Raw genomic sequence first — 19,978 nt, 5'->3', positions numbered from 1 at the left:
AAGACCCGATGCAGCCAAATAAATAAATAAATAATTTTTTTTAAAAAAACAAGAAAAATACACTAAAAGGAATCAATAGTAGATTAGAAGACAGAGGAATGGATCAGAGAGGTGAAAGACAGAGTAGTGGAAATCACTGAAGCTGAACAGAAAAAAAGAAAAAAGAATAAAAAGAAATGAGGACAGTTTAAGAGACCTCTGGGAAAACATCAAACATACTAACAATAGCATTACAGGGGTCCCAGGAGAAGAGAGCAAGAAAGAGATAGAGAACATATTTGAAGACATAATAGCTGAAAACTTCCCTAACCTGGGAAAGGAAACAGACATCCAGGTTCAGAAAGTACAGAGTCCCAAACAGGATCAACTCAACAACACACTGTAATTAAAATGGCAAAAATTAAAGATAAAGAGAGACTATTAAAAGCAGAAAGGGAAAATCAATAAGTTAAGTACAAGTGAACTCCAATAAGGCTATCAGCTTACTTTTCAGCAGAAACTCTACAGGCCAGAAGGCAGTGGCACAATATATTTAAAGTGATGAAAGGGAAAAACCTACAACCAAGAATACTCTGCCTGGCAAGGCTTTCATTCAGATTTAAAGGAGAGATCAAAAGTTTTACAGACAACAAAAAGCTAAGAGAGTTCGGCAGCACCACACCAGCTTTACAATAAATATTAAAAGGACTTCTCAGGCTTCCCTGGTGGCGCAGTGGTTGAGAGTCCGCCTGCCGATGCAGGGGACATGGGTTCGTGCCCTGGTCTGGGAAGATCCCACATGCCGCGGAGCGGCTAGGCCCGTGAGCCATGGCCGCTGAGCCTGTGCGTCCAGAGCCTGTGCTCCGCAGCGGGAGAGGCCACAACAGTGAGAGGCCCACGTACCACCAAAAAAAAAAAAAAAAAGTACTTCTCCATGCAAAAAAAAGGCCACAACTAGAAACATGAAAATTACAAAAGGAAAAATCTCATTGGTAAAGTCAAATATACAGTAAAGGTAGCAAATCAGCCATGTATAAACATGGTAGGAAGGTTGAAAGACAAAAGCAGTAAAACCGTCTATATCCACAATAAGTAGTTAAGGGATACACAAAACAAAAAGATGTAAAATATGATGTCAAAACAGTAAAAATGCAGGGTTGTTAAAATGTGTTTGAGCTTAAGAGATCAACAACTTAAAATAATCATAGATAGATAGATAAGACAGCTATGTACAGTGTGGGGAATATAGTCAGTAATTATGTAATATTTTTATATGATAACAGTGTAACTAGACTTATAGTGGTGATCATTTTGAAATGTACAGAAATACCAAATCACTATGTTGTGTAATGGGAAATAACATAGTATTATAGGTCAGTTATACTGCAAACCCAAACAAACTCATAGAAAAAGAGATCAGGTTTGTGGTTACCAGAGGCAGGGGGTGGGGGGAAAGGGGAATTGGATGAAAGCAATCGAAAGGTACAAACGTCCAGTTATAGGATAAATAAGTACGAGGAAAACACAGGGAATATACCCAATAATTTATAATAACTATACTATAAATGGAGTAAAACTTTTAAAAATTGCAAATCACTATGTTGTACACCTGAAACTTACAGAATATTGCACATCAACTATACTTCAAAAAAAAGTTACAAAAAAAGATAAATAAGTCCTAGGAATGTAATGTACAATATGATAAATATAATTAACACTGTTATATGTTATATATGAAAGTTAAGAAAGTAAATCCTAAGATTTCTCATCACAAGAAAGAGATTTGTTTCTATTTTTTTTAAATTTTGTATCCATATGAGATGACGGATATTCACTAAACTTATTGTGATAATCATTTCATGATGTATGTAAGTCAAATCATTATGCTGTACACCTTAAACTTACAGAGCTGTTATGTCAATTATATCTCAATAAAACTGGAAGGGGAAAATAAAAAGACTCGAATGTAAGACCTGAAACCATAAAATTCCTAGAAGAAAACATAGGCAGTAACTTCACTGACATTGGTCTTAGTGATTTTTTTGTGGATTGGACTCCAAAAGCAAAGGAACCAAAAGCAAAAATAAACAATGGTGCTATATCAAACTAAAAGTTTTCCCATAGTGAAGCTTCCCCATCATCAAAATAAAAAGGTAACCTACTGATTGGAAGATATCTGCAAATCATATATCCAATAAGGAGTTAATATCCAAAATATATAACCTCATACAACTCAACATCAAAAAAACAAACAACCCAACTAAAAAATGGGCAGAGGTCTTGAACAGATATTTTTCCAAAGAAGACATACAGATGGCCAAGGGTTCATGAATTGCTCGACATGACTAATCATCAGGGCAAATCACAGCCAAATTACAGCCACATCACAGCAAATCACAACCATAATGATGTATCATCTCATACCCATCAGGATGGCTATTATTAAAAACAAAAACAAAAAAAAACAAGGAATAACAAGTGTTGATGAGGATGCAGAGAAAAGGAAACCCTTGTGCACTGTTAGTGGGAATGTAAATTGATGCAGCCACTATGAAAAAACACTATGGAGACTACCATATGATCCAAGAGTTCCACTTCTGGGTATTTAACTGAAGAAAACAAAAACACTAACTTAAAAAGATATATACACTCCTATGTTCACTGCAGCATTATTTACAGTAGCCAAGATATGGAAACAACTTAAGTGTCCACTGATAGATGTATGAATAGAGAGTATGTGGTACATATATACGGTGGAATATTATTCAGCCATAAAAATGAATGGAATCTTGCCATTTGTGACAACATACATGGACCTTGAGGACATTATGCTAAGTGAAATAAGTCAGACAGAGAAAGGCAAATACTGTTTGGTCTCACTGACATCTGAACTTATTGATATAGAGATGAGATTGGTGGCTGCCACAGTGCGGGAGCAGGGGACTGTAACAGGCCAAATAGGTGAATGAAGTCAAAAGGTATAAGCTTCCAGTTATATAATAAATAAGTCATGGGAATATAATGTATAGCATGATGACTATAGTTAGTAATACTGTACTGCATATTTGAAAGTTGCTACGAGAACAGATCTAAAGTTCTCATCACAAGAAAATTAAAATTCTGTAACTATGTATGGTGACTAATATTAACCAGACTTATTGTGATCATTTAGCAATATATACAAATATTGAATTATTATGTTGTATACCTGAAACTAATATATGTCATTATACCTCAATTAAAAAATGAAAAGTTGGGCTTCCCTGGTGGCACAGTGGTTGAGACTCTGCCTGCCGATGCGGGGGACACGGGTTTGTGCCCCAGTCCGGGAGGATCCCACATGCCGTGGAGCGGCTGGGCCCGTGAGCCATGGCCACTGAGCCTGCGCATCCGGAGCCTGTGCTCCGCAATGGGAGAGGCCACAGCAGTGAGAGGCCCGCATACCACAAAAAAAAAAAAAGAAAAAAGAAAAGTTCACATATACTTTGATTTGGCAATCCAATTTCTAGAAACATATACTACAATTATAGTTACACATGTGCAAAATGACATGTATGTGAATATTTCTGGTAGCACTGTTTGCAACAACAAAAAAAATTCATCTAAATCCATTGTGTTGCATTTACAAACTGAATAAAATGTAACTATTTAAAAGAATGGGGCAACATTCTGTGTACTATTAGGAGAGACTGCCAAGGGATATTATTAAGGAAATCCATCCTCATTATTCACTAATTCTGCATTTGTGAATTCATCTACTCAATATAATCTTCCTGTAACCCCAAAATCAATATCCACTGAACTTTTGTGTTCATTTGCGGATATACACAGAACAGCAAAAAATCTACGTCACCCTGTACACTCATTCTTAGCTGACTGAGGTCCAACAACATGTCTCTCTGCCTTCTTGTTCACTGCTCATACTATAAACAAATGTTACTCTGGGGTCTGTTTAGTGTCATATTTTTTACATTTTTATGCTTTTTGTGGGTGACTTTGCTGTTTAAAATGGCCCCCAAGCATAGTGCTCCAGTGCTAATATTACTAAACACAAGAAGGCTTTGATGCACCTTATGGAGAAAACATGTGCCTTATAGTTACAGTGGCAAGCTCTGTGGAAGACAACTTGTTAATTGTTTAATAGGTTTTTATACTTTGGGGAATTTTATATCACTTGCATGTACTACTAAATCAAAAGATATATAATTTTATAAAAGAAACTGGCAGATCCTGAGACAGGGTAGACTTCATGATTGATCTACCTCCATCCTATTCCCCTCATGATAGCAAAATAGCTCAGTCATTACAAGAGTCCCATTACACACCATACCACCCAAAAAGAGAGTATAGATGAGACGCTGTTGCAGCATCCCCCCAAGTAAAAGACTTCAGATGTTTTCAGGCTGTACTTGTTTAAGCTTATGTCCATCCCGTGATCATGCAAATTTTATTGCCTATTTTAAGGCAGATTGTTTTAAGCCAATCAGAGTCTACTGCAGGAGCTAGTAGTGAGATGTGTGTTCCCTGAAGTCTATATAATGGTGACTTCTGAAAGAAAATCCAGGCCCTGTTAGGAAGGAGAAAAGCAAGAACGGATGCTGGGTAGGCACCCAGCAAGGTCAACAATCCTGAAGAAGCGCTAAGAGTTGTGGAAATAAAGCATACACACATAAGACAACAGTATAAATTACAGTGCATAAGGACCAGAAGTGATCATCAAGCAATCAGGGCTTGGTAAGGAAATCTATGGATACAGCACATAAATGTACAAACAAAATCAGAGAAATGGGGTTAGGATTAAGTACAAGGAGGACTTATAATGTGATTGCTCTAAATAAACAACAACAACAAAAAAGGAACCAGCCCCAGGAGGATGTTGGAAGTCATTAAGGTAAATGGCACATCCAAATTCCTATGAAAGAAGCAAATTAGTTTAGCAGTTCTGCACCTTCAAACCTGACCAGGTAAGGGATCATAGAGCCAAACTCAAATTCTTAAATAATGCCTGACCTGAATAATTGTGTGTATGTGAAAAACAGCTGTCTCAAACTGTCTTATTGGTAGTTACCAGAGTATCAGACCCCAGATCTCAGATTATGCTAAAATAGATTAAATCTACACAAAATGTTTATATAACATATATATTCTGTATTACAAAATCAGTGTTGGGCCTCTAAAGGAAAATGAAAAAACAACAGTCCTAAAAATCTGAAAAATGAAAACCATGTGGTAAAAGGTAATAAGAAGTATAGCCAGACAGATGTAAAGTCATGCCATCTGGGGGTCCTACCCACTGGATGCCATTAACACTGACCACAGTACAAATTCCCTTCCTCTTCCCCTTCCCTCTTACCCCCAACCCCACTTCCCTTGGTATCTGTACTATTTCTAATTTTTGGAGGCCTGAAAGAAGCAAAGGAAATACAAAGCCCAATTCATCACTATACTTTTGTACAGTGACATACATAAGTCATATTCTCACCAAAACCTACCTTTTGTGATACGGAAGTGGTAATAACCCTAAGGTTTTACTTTCACAGTTCAAGAAAATGAATAGGCTAAATACTCTCACCACTCACTATCTCCTGAAAAGGTTGGAAGCAAAGATAATGGATCAATCTGGGTCCCATCAGGAGAGAGAAATCACACAGTAATTTGAATAAAGAAAATCAAATATAAACAATTAGTCACTATAACAGGAGACTAGAGTAACCAGGGATTAGCTAGTCAAAAGTAAAAAAACAAAAAACTAAAGAATATAGGAATAGCAGATATAAAGAGGACCCACTACCTTCTAGTGCTAGAATTCAGCACCCAAGGAAGAGCACCCCCTTTGACCTTACCCACCATGCACGCAGTAAGATCTAGATCTTGTTGGAGAGGGCATAGCCATGGCTCACTGAATGACGGTGAAGTGTCTATGGGTGCTGTGCCGGTAGAACTTGCTGGAAATCCACCTTTTGTAACTTGCCAGATACCTACCCTGTAGGGTGCCATGGTCACAAGGAGGTGTCTCACCAGAGGCACTCTGTTACAAAATCACCTGAGGGGAATGATGGGTTAAGTTGCTGGCAACTGGGTGCTGCTGGCCATAGTGCACAATAGGACTGGGCACTAAAAAAGCCACACATGCCCAGGAGCCTGCCAGAGGAGCCACAAGTCCAAGGAGCTGGGCAGTGGGGGAGCCGTGCTCTGGAGGAACCACTCAAGCTACAGGAGCTGGGCACTGGGGAAGCCATGTGGGCTGCAGGAGCCAGAAGTACTTGTCCTGACAGTACGTAAAATATCACACTGGTCTCCTACTTGAACATTTGCTGATTGCATCTGATGAACAGGAAATAACAAGTACTCTAGATGCCTTATTAACACACATGCCAATAAGTGGGTGAGAGATAAACCCCACAAAAGTTCATGGGTCCCCCACCTCAGTGAAGTAAATGGGGTTTAATAGTTTGAAGCAGAAGTTAGCAAACTTCTTCTATAAATATCCATATAGTTCAAGAAATGAATAGGCTAAATACTCTCACCACTCACTTGGTAGGTAGTCCAGTGGCTACCTACAAAAGGTAGGTTTTGGTGAGAATATGACTTATGTATGTCACTGTACAAAATATTTTAGGCTTTAGGGATTCTGTCACATATTCTTTTGGGGGTTTTTTTCAAACACTTAAAAATATAAAACATATTCTTAGCTCACAGGTCACACAAAAACAGGTAGCAGGCCGAATCAGACCCACAGGCCATAGTTTGCTGATTCTTGATCTGGAGCATGTCGAGGTATCCTCTACAGGGTGAAATATAAGTTTCTCTACCTTGCACCACCTACCATGAAAAGAATCACAATGGTGGGGTAATTTTTTTGAGTTCTGGAGGCAACATATATCACATTCACATGTACTATTTTGACCCGTCTATAGAGTCAAGGGTAAGCTGCCTGCTTTGAGTGGGAGCAGAGCAAGAGAAGGCTCTGAAGCTAGATCCTTCAAGAATACAGATCTGCTCATGTACCAGGCCAAAAACCCCAACCATCTAAGGCTCTGGCTGAGGGCAAAGGAAATAAGTGAATAAGTTGTGGAAAGAAGTCACAGATATCAATTATAGCCCTGTGGTCAACTAGAGGAACAAGGATTGTAAGTAGTTTTGCATATTTTCTATTTGCTTATTGTGTGTGTGTGTGTGTGTGTGTGTGTGTGTGTGTATATACTCTCACATGTACACATATGTTAGAAAATTTCCTTCTCTTTCCTTCCCATTTTTATCTTATGTACAAGTTGTTAGAAGTTAGCTTTACAATTTTGTCTTTAAGCAACAGAATATTCAGTGGGACTACTGCTGATTTTGAAAAGTAATATAGTAAGCAATTAATACAATGACTCTTGGGATTGTGCATTTGCTCATTTGGGGAAAGAGTAAAATTTGTTCACTTGTAAGGATAGCTTTACCTTGTTGGGTAGAAATACAGTTGTTTTGTTGTTATACAGCCAAAACAACAGGCCTTAATAAATTTTAAAAGCACATGTTCTGGGGGACTTCCTTGGTGGTCCAGTGGCTAAGACTCCACATTCCCAGTGCAGGGGGCCCAGGTTCAAACGCCAGTCAGGGAACTAGATCCCACATGCCACAACTAAGAGTTCGCATGCCGCAACTAAAACCCGGCGCAGCCAAATAAATAAATAAATACTTAAAAAAAAAAAGCACATGTTCTGACCACAATGGACTTAAATTTAGAAATCAATAACAAAAATGTATGAAATCCTAAAGTATTTGGCAATTAGGCCCACACTTCTAAATAACCAGTGGGTCAAAAAAAGAAATCATAAAGGAAATTAGAAAATATCTTGAACTGAGGACAAAAACACAGCATATCAAAATTTGGGGGATGCAGCCTAAGCAGTGCTTAAAGAGAAACTTGTAACTGAACAGGTGTATTAGAAAAAAAATAAAGGTCTCAAATCAATAACTTAAGCTTCTACCTTAAGAAACTAGAAAAAGAACATCAAACTAAACCGAAAGCAAGCAGAAGGAAAGAAATAATAAAGATCAGAGTGAAAAATCAATGAAATAGAACACAGAAAAACAACAGGTAAAATCAATGAAACAAAAAGTTGGTTCTTTTTGGATTTGAAAAGATCAAAACCAATAAACCTTTAGCTTCACCAACAGTCCCCAACCTTTCTGGCACCAGGGACCAGTTTTGTGGAAGGCAATTTTTCCACAGACCAGGTGAGGGGGGGTGGTTTCAGGGTGATTCAAGCACATTACATTTATTGTGCACTTTATTTCTATTATTATTACATTATAACATATAATGAAATAATTATACAATTCACCATAATGCAGAATCAGTGGGAGCCCTGAGCTTCTTTTCACTTGCCACTCACTGATAGTGTTTTAATATGTCTGCAAGCAATTGATTTATTATGGTCTCTGTGCAGTCAAACCTCTCTGCTAATGATAATCTGTATTTGCAGCCACTCCCCAGTGCTAGCATCACTGCCTCAGCTCCTCCTCAGATCATCAGGCATCAGATTCTCATAAGGAGTGCGCAGCCTAGATCCCTCACATGCGCAGTTCACAGTAGGGTTTGCACTCCTATGAGAATCTAATGCTGCTGCTGATCTGACAGGAGGTGGAGCTCAGGTGGTAATGCAAGCGATGGGGAGCAGCTGTAAATACAGATGAAGCTTCACTCTCATGTCCGCTGCTCACCTCCTGCTGTGTGGCCCAGTTCCTAACAGGCCACAGACTGCTACTGTGCGTCGGGCACACAAAGTTGCATTTGGTAACAAAAGATTAAATGTTTTCCCCCTAAGATCCGGAACAAGAATGTCCACTCTCCTCACTTCTGTTCAGCAATGTATTGGAGATTCTAGGGGAAAAAAAAACCCTAAAGGCATCCAGATACAAAGAAGTAAAATTGTCTATATTCACAGTGACATGATACTGTATGTAGAAAATTCTAAGGAATTCACAAAAAATCTTACAGTAATAATCAAATAAGGTTGCAGGATACAAGATAAATATACAAAAATCAATTGTATTTTTACATAGTGATGAACAATCCAAAAATGAAATTTGAAAAATAATTTTACTCACAATAGCACAAAAAAATGAAATACTTCAAAATAAAGTTAGCAAAAGTAGGGCAAGACTTGTACACTGAAAATTACAAAACATTGCTAAGAGAAATTAAATATCTTAAACAGAAAGACATTCCATGTTCATGTTAAGATGGCAATGGCAATTCTCCCCCAAACAGATCTACAGATTCTATGCAATTTCTATCAAAATCCATGACAGTAGGCTTTTTGGAAAAAATGACAAGCTGATGCTAAAATTTATATGGAAATGTAAGGAAACCAGAATAGCCAAAACAATTTTGAAAAAGAAGAAAAACATCGGAAGACTTATACTACCCAATTTCAAAGTTTACTACAAAGATACCATACAATAAAGACAATGTGGTGCTGGTGTAATAAGAGGCATAAAGATCACTCAAACAGAAATGAGAGTCTGGAAATAATTTATGGTCACTTGATTTTTTTTTTTTTTTTTTTTTTTTTTTTTTTTTTTTTTTGCGGTACGCGGGCCTCTCACTGCTGTGGCCTGTCCCATTGCAGAGCACAGGCTCCGGACGCACAGGCTCAGTGGCCATGGCTCACGGGCCCAGCCGCTCCGCGGCATGTGGGATCCTCCCGGACCGGGGCACGAACCCGTGTCCCCTGCATCGGCAGGTGGACTCCCAACCACTGCGCCACCAGGGAAGCCCTGGTCACTTGATTTTTAACAAAGGTGCCAAGGCAATTAAAAGGGGAAATTTTTTTTTTTTCTTTTTTCTTTTTTCTTTTTTCTGAACACATAGTGCTAGAACAACTGGATATTCATATACAAAAAAACATGAATTTGAACTCATACCTCATACCATACATAAAAGTTAACAGAAATTGATCATAAACCTAAAGAATGATCCAAAAAAAAAAAAACTGATAAACTGGACTTCCTCAAAATAAAAACTTTTGTATTTCAAAAGATACCATGGATAAAATGAAAAAACAGATAACAAGTTGGGTAAAAAAATATATTTACTGAAATAACTTATAAAACATATATCTGATAATGGACTTGTACTCAGAATATACAAAGAATGCCTACAGCCAGTAAGAAGGCAAACCCAGTGCAAAAAATGGACAAAAGATTTCAGTAGACATTTCAAAGACAACATAGCAACAGTTAATAAGAACATGAAAATATGTTCAACATCATTAGCCAATGGGGAAATGCAAATTAAAACCAATATGAGATACTACTTCACAGTAAAATGGCTATAAAAAAGACACAATAACAAGTGAAGATATAGAAAAATTGAAACCCTCATACACTGCTTGTGGGAATTTGATATGGTACACCCATACTGGAAAACAGTTTGGCAATTTCTTAAAAAGTTAAAACATGAACTTACTATACAACCCAGTAATTCCTTCATAGGTATCTGTCCAAGAAAAATGAAAACGTATGTCCACACAAAGACTTGCACATGAATACTCACAGCAGCATTATTCATAATAGCCAAAAAGTAAAAACAACTGAAATGTCCATCAACTGATGAATGGATAACCAAAATGTGGTATAATCATATAATGGTTATTCATCAATAAATAAGAACAAATTACTGATACATGCTACAACATGGATGAATCTCAAAAACTTTATACTAAATGAAGCCAAGCACAAGACAGCACTTATTCTATACATCCATTTATATGAAATGTCCAGAAAAAGTTAATCAATAGAGACAGAAAGCAAATCAATTGTTGCCTGAAGCTGAAAGCCAGCGCCAGGTTTGAGTACAAAACTCGCATGGGCAAACTTGTTAAGGTGATGCAAAACTTCTAAAACTGAACTGTGGTGATCACTGCACAATCCCCCAAATTTACTAAAAATCACTTAATTATTTAGAAAATGAGGATATAGTTTCCAAAAGGTGATTTCCATATGAACTCTACCTTCCTATAACTAGAGAAAGGTACCAGGAAGATTATAAATGTTCCTATATTAGAGATCTTAACAGAAATCTACACATGCAGCAGAGTTTATGAAGAGCCTAAGCGAATGGATCAGATAACTTTCCAAAGCCTCTTCCAAAATCAGTCCAAAAAGAAAAGTCTGATATTTAGTAGAAAATTAAAAATGCTCAAGATTTGCCTTGTTATCTAATTTTTCTGATGAAATTTTTAAACTTTTTCCTTCTCTACTTCTACTGCATTCTTATTAAAAGACTGCGAAGTCAGTGCACTTCCCCTATAGGTGTTCTTTCATATTAAAAATCAGTCATTCAAGATCTATGAACAAAAACAGAGAATGTACATACCCCAGCCTAAAATAAAATTTAATAAATCCATTTAAGGGAGGGGGATCAAGATGGCGGAATAAGAGGACATGGAGCTCACATCTACATGTGGAATAATTCTCAAGGAAAACTAACTGCAAACTGGCAGAAGAAATCCTATTAAATCAAGGCTGTAATAAAGATACATACATAATTGAGCAGGACAGAAAGAAAAGCATCAGTTGGACCTGTGCCCCTAGGATGGGACTAAGAGGGAAATGGAGATGGCATGGGCAGGCACTTACCCTGGGGAGTGAGTGGAACCTATGCGGAGGAGACAAACCCCCTTGGCTGACTGGAGAACTGCTGGGACAGACAGAAAGACTGGAGAAGCCAAGACTCCACTAGTAAGAGGTACATGGGTGCTGGCTCACCACCATACAGGGAGGAAAGAGGTCTGCCCTAGCGGCTGCTTCCTTGCCACACTCCCCAATCCACACCAATCCCATCTAGGGTAGCCAGGACCTGGGGAAAGACTCGATCTAGGGACACAGAGGAGACATGGGGGCCTAAGGTGTGGTCCAGGTGAGGCAGCAGTGGCCATTGTTGATGCTTACTCAAACAGCACCACAGAAGCAGCCCAGACTTCTGAAAGACACGCCACTGCTTCCCCCAACCACCAAACCATGCTCCCCAGTCCCAGCTCAGTGAATGCTCCGGCCCTGCCCACTCCACCCCACACAACAACCTAGCACTAGATCTGGGACAACCACAACAGGGGAAAAGACACACCTTGAGCTGCGTCTGAGCAGAGCTGCAGATGCCTACAAAGGCAGAACATCAGGTCTTTGTAAGCACACAAGTCCCATTTGCTACAGTACTCCCCTCCTTTGAGGCAAAGGCCCCAGTGCAGGGAGAAGGAAAAACACACACTTGAAGAAAACAGAGCCAGCTTCAGTCCGACATTCAGGGCATCCTCTTCAGCAACCTGGGAGCAGAACCTGCCCCTTACAGGGTGGCTACAGCCACTGAGCAGAGGGCAAGTCCTGCCTTACACCCTGCACAGACTCTAGCTCCCCAATCATCAGCCACACCCCCTACCAAAGTGATAGCAGCCAGCACACTCTGAGGAAAAACATGATTGGCATCCACATCAAATTCAGCCCTAACACCAAAGGCACTGGGCACACGCAGTCTACACAGGGATGTTCCCACATAAGAACACTCCTTCAAGACCACAAGATATAACTGTTTCACCTAAATTCATAGAAACAGAGGAAGTTACATAAGATAAAAAGGCAGAGAAACTACCCTCAGTTGAAAGAGCAAGAGAAAACCCCTGAAAAAATAAATAATGAAACAGAAATAATCAGCCTACCAGACAATAAATTCAAAACATTGGTAATAAAAATGCTAACTGAATTAGGGAAGAGAATTGATCTCATCACAGATCATTTTAACAAGAAACTAGAAAACGTAAAGAAGACCCTATCAAAAACAGTTCAACTTCTGAGATTAAAAAGCACTCTAGAAGCAATGGATAGCAGACCAAATGACACAGAAAAACACGTAGTGATCTGGAAGATGAAAATAATAGAAATCACCCAATCAGAACAGCAAACAGAAAGACAAATGTAGACCTTTTAGAATATGTTTGAATTTAAATGACTATCAGTTTAAAGCAAGTAGATATAATTATGGGTCAACATATATGAACCCCATGGTAACCACAAATCAAAAACCTATGATAGATACACAAAAACCAAAAAGAAAGGAACCCAAGCATAGGAGAAAAGAAAATCATCAAACCACAATGGGAGAAGAAAAACAAAAGAAGAAGAAATGAACAAGGAAGAACTACAAAAAACAAACAAAAGCAAAAAACTGGTAAACAAGGAATAAAGTGGCAATAAGTACATATCTATCAACAATTACTTTACATGTCAATTGGACTAAATATTCCAATCAAATGACATAAGGTGGCTGACTGAATAAAAAAAACAAGACCCATCTATAAGCTGCTTACAAGAGACTCACTTCAGAGTCACACACAGACTCAAAGTGAGGGGATGGAAAAAGATATTTTATACAAACAGAAACAATAAGAAAGTAGGGGTAGCAATACTCATATCAGACAAAATACTAGACTTTAAAACAAAGGCTATAATGAAAGACAAAGAAGGGCATTATATAACCCTCCTACATTGTTGGTGGGAATGTAAATTGGTACAGCTACTACGGAGAACAGTATGGAGGCTCCTTAAAAAACTAAAAATAGAGCTACCATATGACCCAGCAATCCCACTCCTGGGCATATACCCTGAGAAAACCATAATTCGAAAGGATGCATGCACCCCAATGTTCACTGCAGCACTATTTACAACATCCAGGACATGGAAGCAACCTAAATGTCCATCGATAGAGGAATGGATAAAGAAGATGTGGTGCATATATACAATGGAATATTACTCAGCCATTAAAAAGGGACGAGGGACTTCCCTGTTCGTCCAGTGGTTAAAACTCTGTGCTTCCAATGCAGGGGGCCCGGGTTCAATCCCTGGTCAGGGAACTAGATCCCACATGCTGCAACTAAGAGCCCCCATGCCACAACTAAAAGATTCCCCATGCCACAACTAAAGACCCCAATGCTGCAACAAAGATCACACACGCGGCAATGAAGATCCTGCATGCCGTGACTAAGACCTGGCACAGCCAAATAAATAAATAAATAATAAAATAAAATAAATAAAAAGGAACGAAATAATGCCATTTGCAGAGACATGGATGGAGCCAGATATTGTCATACAGAGTGAAGTCAGTCAGAAAGAGAAAGACAAATATTGTATAATATTGCTTATATGTGGAATTTAGAAAAATGGTTCAGATGAACTTATTTGCAAAGCAGAAATAGAGTCATGGATTAGAAAATAAACTTATGGTTATTAAGGGTGGACGAGGGGGTGGGATGAACTGGGAGAATGGGATTGACATAAACATACTACTATTTATAAAATAGATAACTAATGAGAACCTACTGTATAGCACAGGGAACTCTACTCAATGCTCTGTGATGACCTAAATGGGAAGGAAACCTAAAAAAGAGTGGATATATGTATATGTATAACTGATTCACTTTGCTGTACACTTTGCTTTACAACATTGTAAAGCAACTATACTACAATAAAATAATTTTTTTTAAAGGGGCATTATATAATGATAAAGGGATCAGTACAAGAAGAGGATATTATACTTGTTAACATACATGCACCCAATACAGGAACACCTAAATAATCAAGTTTTATTTATTCCAGGGTCACAAGGATGGCTCAACATACACAAATCAGTCAATATGATACACCACATTAACAAAAGAAAAGACAAAAACCAAATGATCATCTCAATAGATGCTGAAAAAGCATTTGACAACATTCAACATCCATTCATGATAAAAACCCTCATCAGGGCTTCCCTGGTGGCGCAGTGGTTGAGAGTCCGCCTGCCAATGCAGGGGACGCAGGTTCGTGCCCCTGTCCGGGAGGATCCCGCATGCCACGGAGCAGCTGGGCCCGTGAGCCATGGCCGCTGAGCCTGTGCGTCCAGAGCCTGTGCTCCGCAATGAGAGAGGCCACAACAGTGAGAGGCCCGCGTACCGCAAAAACAAAACAAAACAAACAAAAAAAAAACCCTCATCAAAGTGAGTATGGAGGGAACATATCTCAACATAATAAAGGACATTTACAACAAATCCACAGCCAACATAATACTCAACAGTGAAAAGGCGAAACCCTGCTAAATTCAGGAATAAGACAAAGATGCCCACTCTCGTCACTTCTATTGGAAGTCCTAGCCACAGCAATAAGACAAGAAAAAGAAATAAAAGGTATCTAAATTGGAAGGGAAGAGGTAAAACTGTCTCTATTTGCAGATGACATGATACTCTATATAAAGAGCCCTGAAGTTTCCACCGAAAACTATTAGACTAAATGAAACCAGCAAGATTGTAAGATACAAGATACAGGTTGAACCCTCCCGGACTTCAGACTATACTACAAAGCTACAGTAATGAAAACAGCATGGTATTGTCACAAAAACAGACACATGATCAATGGAACAGAATACAGAGCCCATGCACCAATGGTCAATTACTCTATGACAAAGGAGGTAAGAATATACAATAGAGAAAAAACAGTGTCTTCAACAAGTGGTGCTGGAAGAAATGGAAAGCCATAGGTAAAACAATGAGCTAAGAATATTCCCTCACACAATATACAAAAATAAACTCAAAATGGTTTAAACACCTAAATGTAAGACCCGAAACCATAAAACTCCTAAAAGAGAACATAGGTGGAATATTTTTACATAAGTTGCAACAATATTTTCTTGGATCAGTCTTCTAGGGCAAATAAAAGCAAAAATAAACAAATGGGGCCTAATTAAACTTTAAAGCTGTTGCACTGCAAAGGAAACCATCGACAAAATAAAAACACAACCTACAGAATGGGAGAAAATACTTGCAAATGATGCAACTGACAAGGGGTTAATATCCAAAATGTACAAAGAGCTCTTACCACTCAACATCAAAAAACAACCTGGGCTTCCCTGGTGGCGCAGTGGTTAAGAATCCGCCTGCCAATGCAGGGGACACGAGTTCAAGCCCTGGTCCAGAAAGATCCCACAAACCACAGAGCAACTAAGCCCGTGCGCCACAACTACTGAGCCTATGCTCTAGGGCCCACTAGCCACAACCACTCAAGCCCGCGCGCCTAGAGCCTGTGCTCCGCAACAAGAGAAGCCACCACAATGAGAAGCCCGCTCACTACGACGAAGAGTAGCCCCCACTCACAGCAACTAGAGAAAGCCCGTGCGCAGCAACAAAGACCCGATGCAGCCAAAAGTAAATAAACTAAATAAATTAAAAAAAAAAAACAACCAAACAACCCAATCAAAATATGGCAAAATATGGGCAGAAGACCTGAATAGACATCTTTCTAAAGAAGACATACAGATGGCTAACAGGCACATGAAAAAATGCTCAACATTGCTAATTATTAGAAAAAATGCAAATCAAAACCACAATGAGGTATCACCTCACACCTGTCAGAATGGCTATCATCAAAAAGTCTACAAATAACAAATGTTGCCAGGGATGTAGAGAAAAGGGAACCCTCCTACACTGTTGGTGGGAATGTAAATTGGTGTAACCACTATGAAAAACAGTATGGAGGTTCCTTAAAAAACTAAAAATAGAACTATCATATGATCCACTCCTGTGTACGGTCTCTGGAAAAAATGAAAACACTAATTCGAAAAGATACGTCCACCCCAATGTTCAGAGCAGCACTATTTACAATAGCCGAGATATGAAAGCAACCCAAGTGCCCATCAACAGATGACTGGATTAAGATGTGTAGTATATATATGCAATATGTTAGCCATAAAAAAGAATGAAATACTGCCATTTGCAGCAACATGGATGGACTTAGAGAATATTATGCTTAGTGAAATAAGTGAAACAGAAAGACAAATACTGTATAGTATCACTTGTACATGGAATCTAACAAATAATACAAATGAAGGTATATGCAATAACAGAAACATGTACAGATGTAGAAAACAAACTTGTGGTTACCAAAGGGGAAAGGAAAGGGGGGGAGGGCCAAACTAGGGGTATGGGATTAACAGATACAAACTACTATATATAAAATAGATAAGCAACAAGGATACACTGTATAGCACGTGGAATTATACCCATTATCTTGTAATAATCTATAATGGAGTATAATCTGCAAAAATACTGTACCACTATGCTGTACACCTGAAACTAACACAATTTTGGTAAATCGAGTATACTTCAATTAAAAAAATAACAATAATCCATTTGGTGCTGATTTCCAGCCTGACTTGAGGCTCCGCCACTACCAACCTGGAACTGCCACAGATGTGAGATTTCCTCAGCTGTCACTGTGGCCTGGATAATCAATCCAACTTTCTATTGGCTAGGCTAGCCTCCCTGTAACTGGTTTTCATAAATACAAAATTTGTATAATTGTTACTTGGAACTACTTGCTGAAATATGGAACTTGTTAAAAGTACCATTTATTTTAAAATGCACAGTTTCACATACAAGCAGCAGCACATCTTTCACATCCAGCCAATCAATCAAGTTAATGCTTCGTATTAGACAACGGAACAAAAAATGCAGATATTCCACTACAGAGTTTGCCTTTCTTTTCTGGGGCCTTAGTAAACGTTTTTCAAGAAATCAAGAGGTATATGACTAAATAATGAAAAGAATGAATTAAAATGTATAATATACCAAGGTATAATTTAGCTCAACTCTAAAGAAGCAGGACCTTTTACTCTGGGGGAAAGAGGCCTTTGATATAACTAGGAAAAGCAAATTCTTTTTTGATGCAGTCTTTCTTGTACAGGTATATGAGTAATGTATATGAGGGCTTATTTCCCTGCGAATCTGGCACAGTACATTAGATTGAAACATCAATTTGATTTAAGCTTAATGGATAAAGTCACAATGAATATATTTTTATATAAGTTTATGTATAAATGACCCCAACACAGTATGAATTCTATCATTTGTAACAACCTTTCCACCTCTCATGAGGGGAGTAATGAAAATCTGTTCTGAGCTGCACATCACTAAAGGTGAGTGACATCCAGAAAGAACTGAAGTTGGGTGGTCCAAAAGTGCCTGCTCCTCTGATAAATAACTCAGTAACATCTCAGTTAAGATGCATTAAATGGGACACAGGTTAGAATGAAACCAGGTGCCCGGGAGCTTTCCAACAATTTCAGATTAGGACAAACGTAGAGGCACATACAGGTCTTTGCTGAAAATTCCTTGGCCTTTATTTGACATTCTGGTCCCAAATTGCTGATGTTTTAAAAACTCCAAATCTTTCCCCCTCCCGACTTTTCTAGCCCATACAACATGACCACAGAGGGTTCATGGTTGTAAACGCGCCCACGTAAAAAAATTCGAAAAAAGCAAGCTAAACAAACACAACCCCCGACCCCCCCCCCCCCCGCAAAAAAAAAACCTCTCAAAGCCTTTGGACGCTATTTGGCCTTTCATTCAAAAAAAGTGAGTTAGTGCGAGATGATCGCCCACCAGAACCCTCCTCCCCTCACAGCGGGAAAAGCCCGCAGAGTACGAGGGGTAACAGCCCGCCCCGGGCTCCTCTAATTGGCCTCCCGCTCCCAGCGCCCTGAGGAAGGGGGGCGGTGCGGAGAGCATGTGGCCAGCTGTAAAGGGTGATGAATTTTAAAAGGCGAGATTTTCACATCTCCCACGGATCCAAGGGCGAAGAAATTCACCTTTGCTCCTGTCCTTTTAAGAAGACATAGCTAACCTAGGCTCAATGAACAGAGAGAAGCAAAACGCCAGCCCCCAGCTCCCAACGCTCTGGGGAACTCCCTTCCTTGCGACCACCCCTTACCCCCGACCCCCGACCCTCTGTCGGCTCCACCCCCTGGGCCTGCTCCGCCCTCTAATCACGCCCCTCGCCCGCGGCCCCGCCCCTACGGTTGGCGCCATCCCATCCCCTACCCACTCCCCTCAGTCCCTGCAGACAGCGCGAGCCCTGCTCACCCACCTAGAGGCGGGGAACGGAGAGAACGTTCTAGCGAGTCTCCCTCACCCCCACCCAACCCACACCCCCAGGCTGACGTGTCGGCCGGACCCCCGAAGGAGGCAGCTGCCTTCGCTGTCGTTCTGCGGCCTCTCTCTTACCAGCTGGTCCGCGCCAGAGCTGCTTCTGCAGTTTGGGCAGTGGCGGAAAGGCTGCCACCGCCTGGTTCTGTGGCTTGAAAATTTGACTTTGCCTCGTACTGGTTTTTTGTTTTGTTTTGACTTTTTTAGAACTTTCCCGCGGTCGCTCGTCAATGGAGCCGCGCGCGCACGTATCCGCAGTGCACTCTGGGGCCTGGCCAGCGGCTCCGCGCCCCCGCGGCCTCGCGGGAAAATTCCGACGAATCTCTTGCTCGTGGGGCGGGGCGGGGTAGGGGCCCCGGCTCAACCGGAAGTCGGTCTGGCTGGGCGGGTTCCCCGGCGAGGGGGCCTGCTGGGGCTGCTTTAGATGTCACCGGTCTCTGGTTGGTGTCGCTGGCCCCAACTAGACCGCAGGCAGTACCTGGAGGGGAAAAACGCGGATTTTTTAATCGGTTGTTGCTCAGTTATTTCAAGATTCTGTTCAAAATGCAGAGAATTTTTAAAAGAAAAATTGGGTCTTGGTCAAGAAGGTAAAACCTCGAAAGAAGACCTAGAATATGATTTTCTAAGTGTGGTCACACACAAAAAAGGGATCTTTCTTGGATTGATGCCCGTCACCACCACCAAAATCAGTTCTATACACTGATTGGGGTTCAAATCAGTTCTACGCTGCATTTAAACCTAAGTGGTTTAAATAAATAAATGGAAAACAGCATTTTTAAATAAACTTCCATTAATGTCATTAGTATTAGCGTGTCTTGGTGGATTTTTTAATTTTAATTCTTGAACTTAGTAATACACGAAGGTTTTTCACAGATGTTTAAATTTTTACAAAAAAATTTTTTGAGGAAACTACCTAACCTTAAGCCTTATTTTTTTTTTAAATCAATGACATAATCATAAAACTACAACTTAACAGGTGCTTTCAAAAAATTTACTACAAG

At 39.7% G+C, this 19,978-nt stretch overlaps 1 protein-coding gene across 1 annotated transcript in view; it reads right to left on the bottom strand.

The window, feature by feature from the left end:
- Nucleotides 1-19,235, bottom strand: part of FANCC (FA complementation group C) — a 265,518-nt gene extending 246,283 nt beyond the window's left edge. Inside the window, exon 1 of the mRNA XM_073805985.1 lies at nucleotides 19,056-19,235. The gene's annotated coding sequence lies outside the window, so the exon portion shown is untranslated. The remainder of the gene's footprint in view (nucleotides 1-19,055) is intronic.
- Between the last annotated feature and the right edge of the window lie 743 nt (nucleotides 19,236-19,978).

Source organism: Tursiops truncatus, chromosome 6, assembly GCF_011762595.2.
Source record: "Tursiops truncatus isolate mTurTru1 chromosome 6, mTurTru1.mat.Y, whole genome shotgun sequence".
Classification (NCBI taxonomy): domain Eukaryota; kingdom Metazoa; phylum Chordata; class Mammalia; order Artiodactyla; family Delphinidae; genus Tursiops; species Tursiops truncatus.
This window is presented reverse-complemented; position numbering and strand designations above follow the sequence as displayed.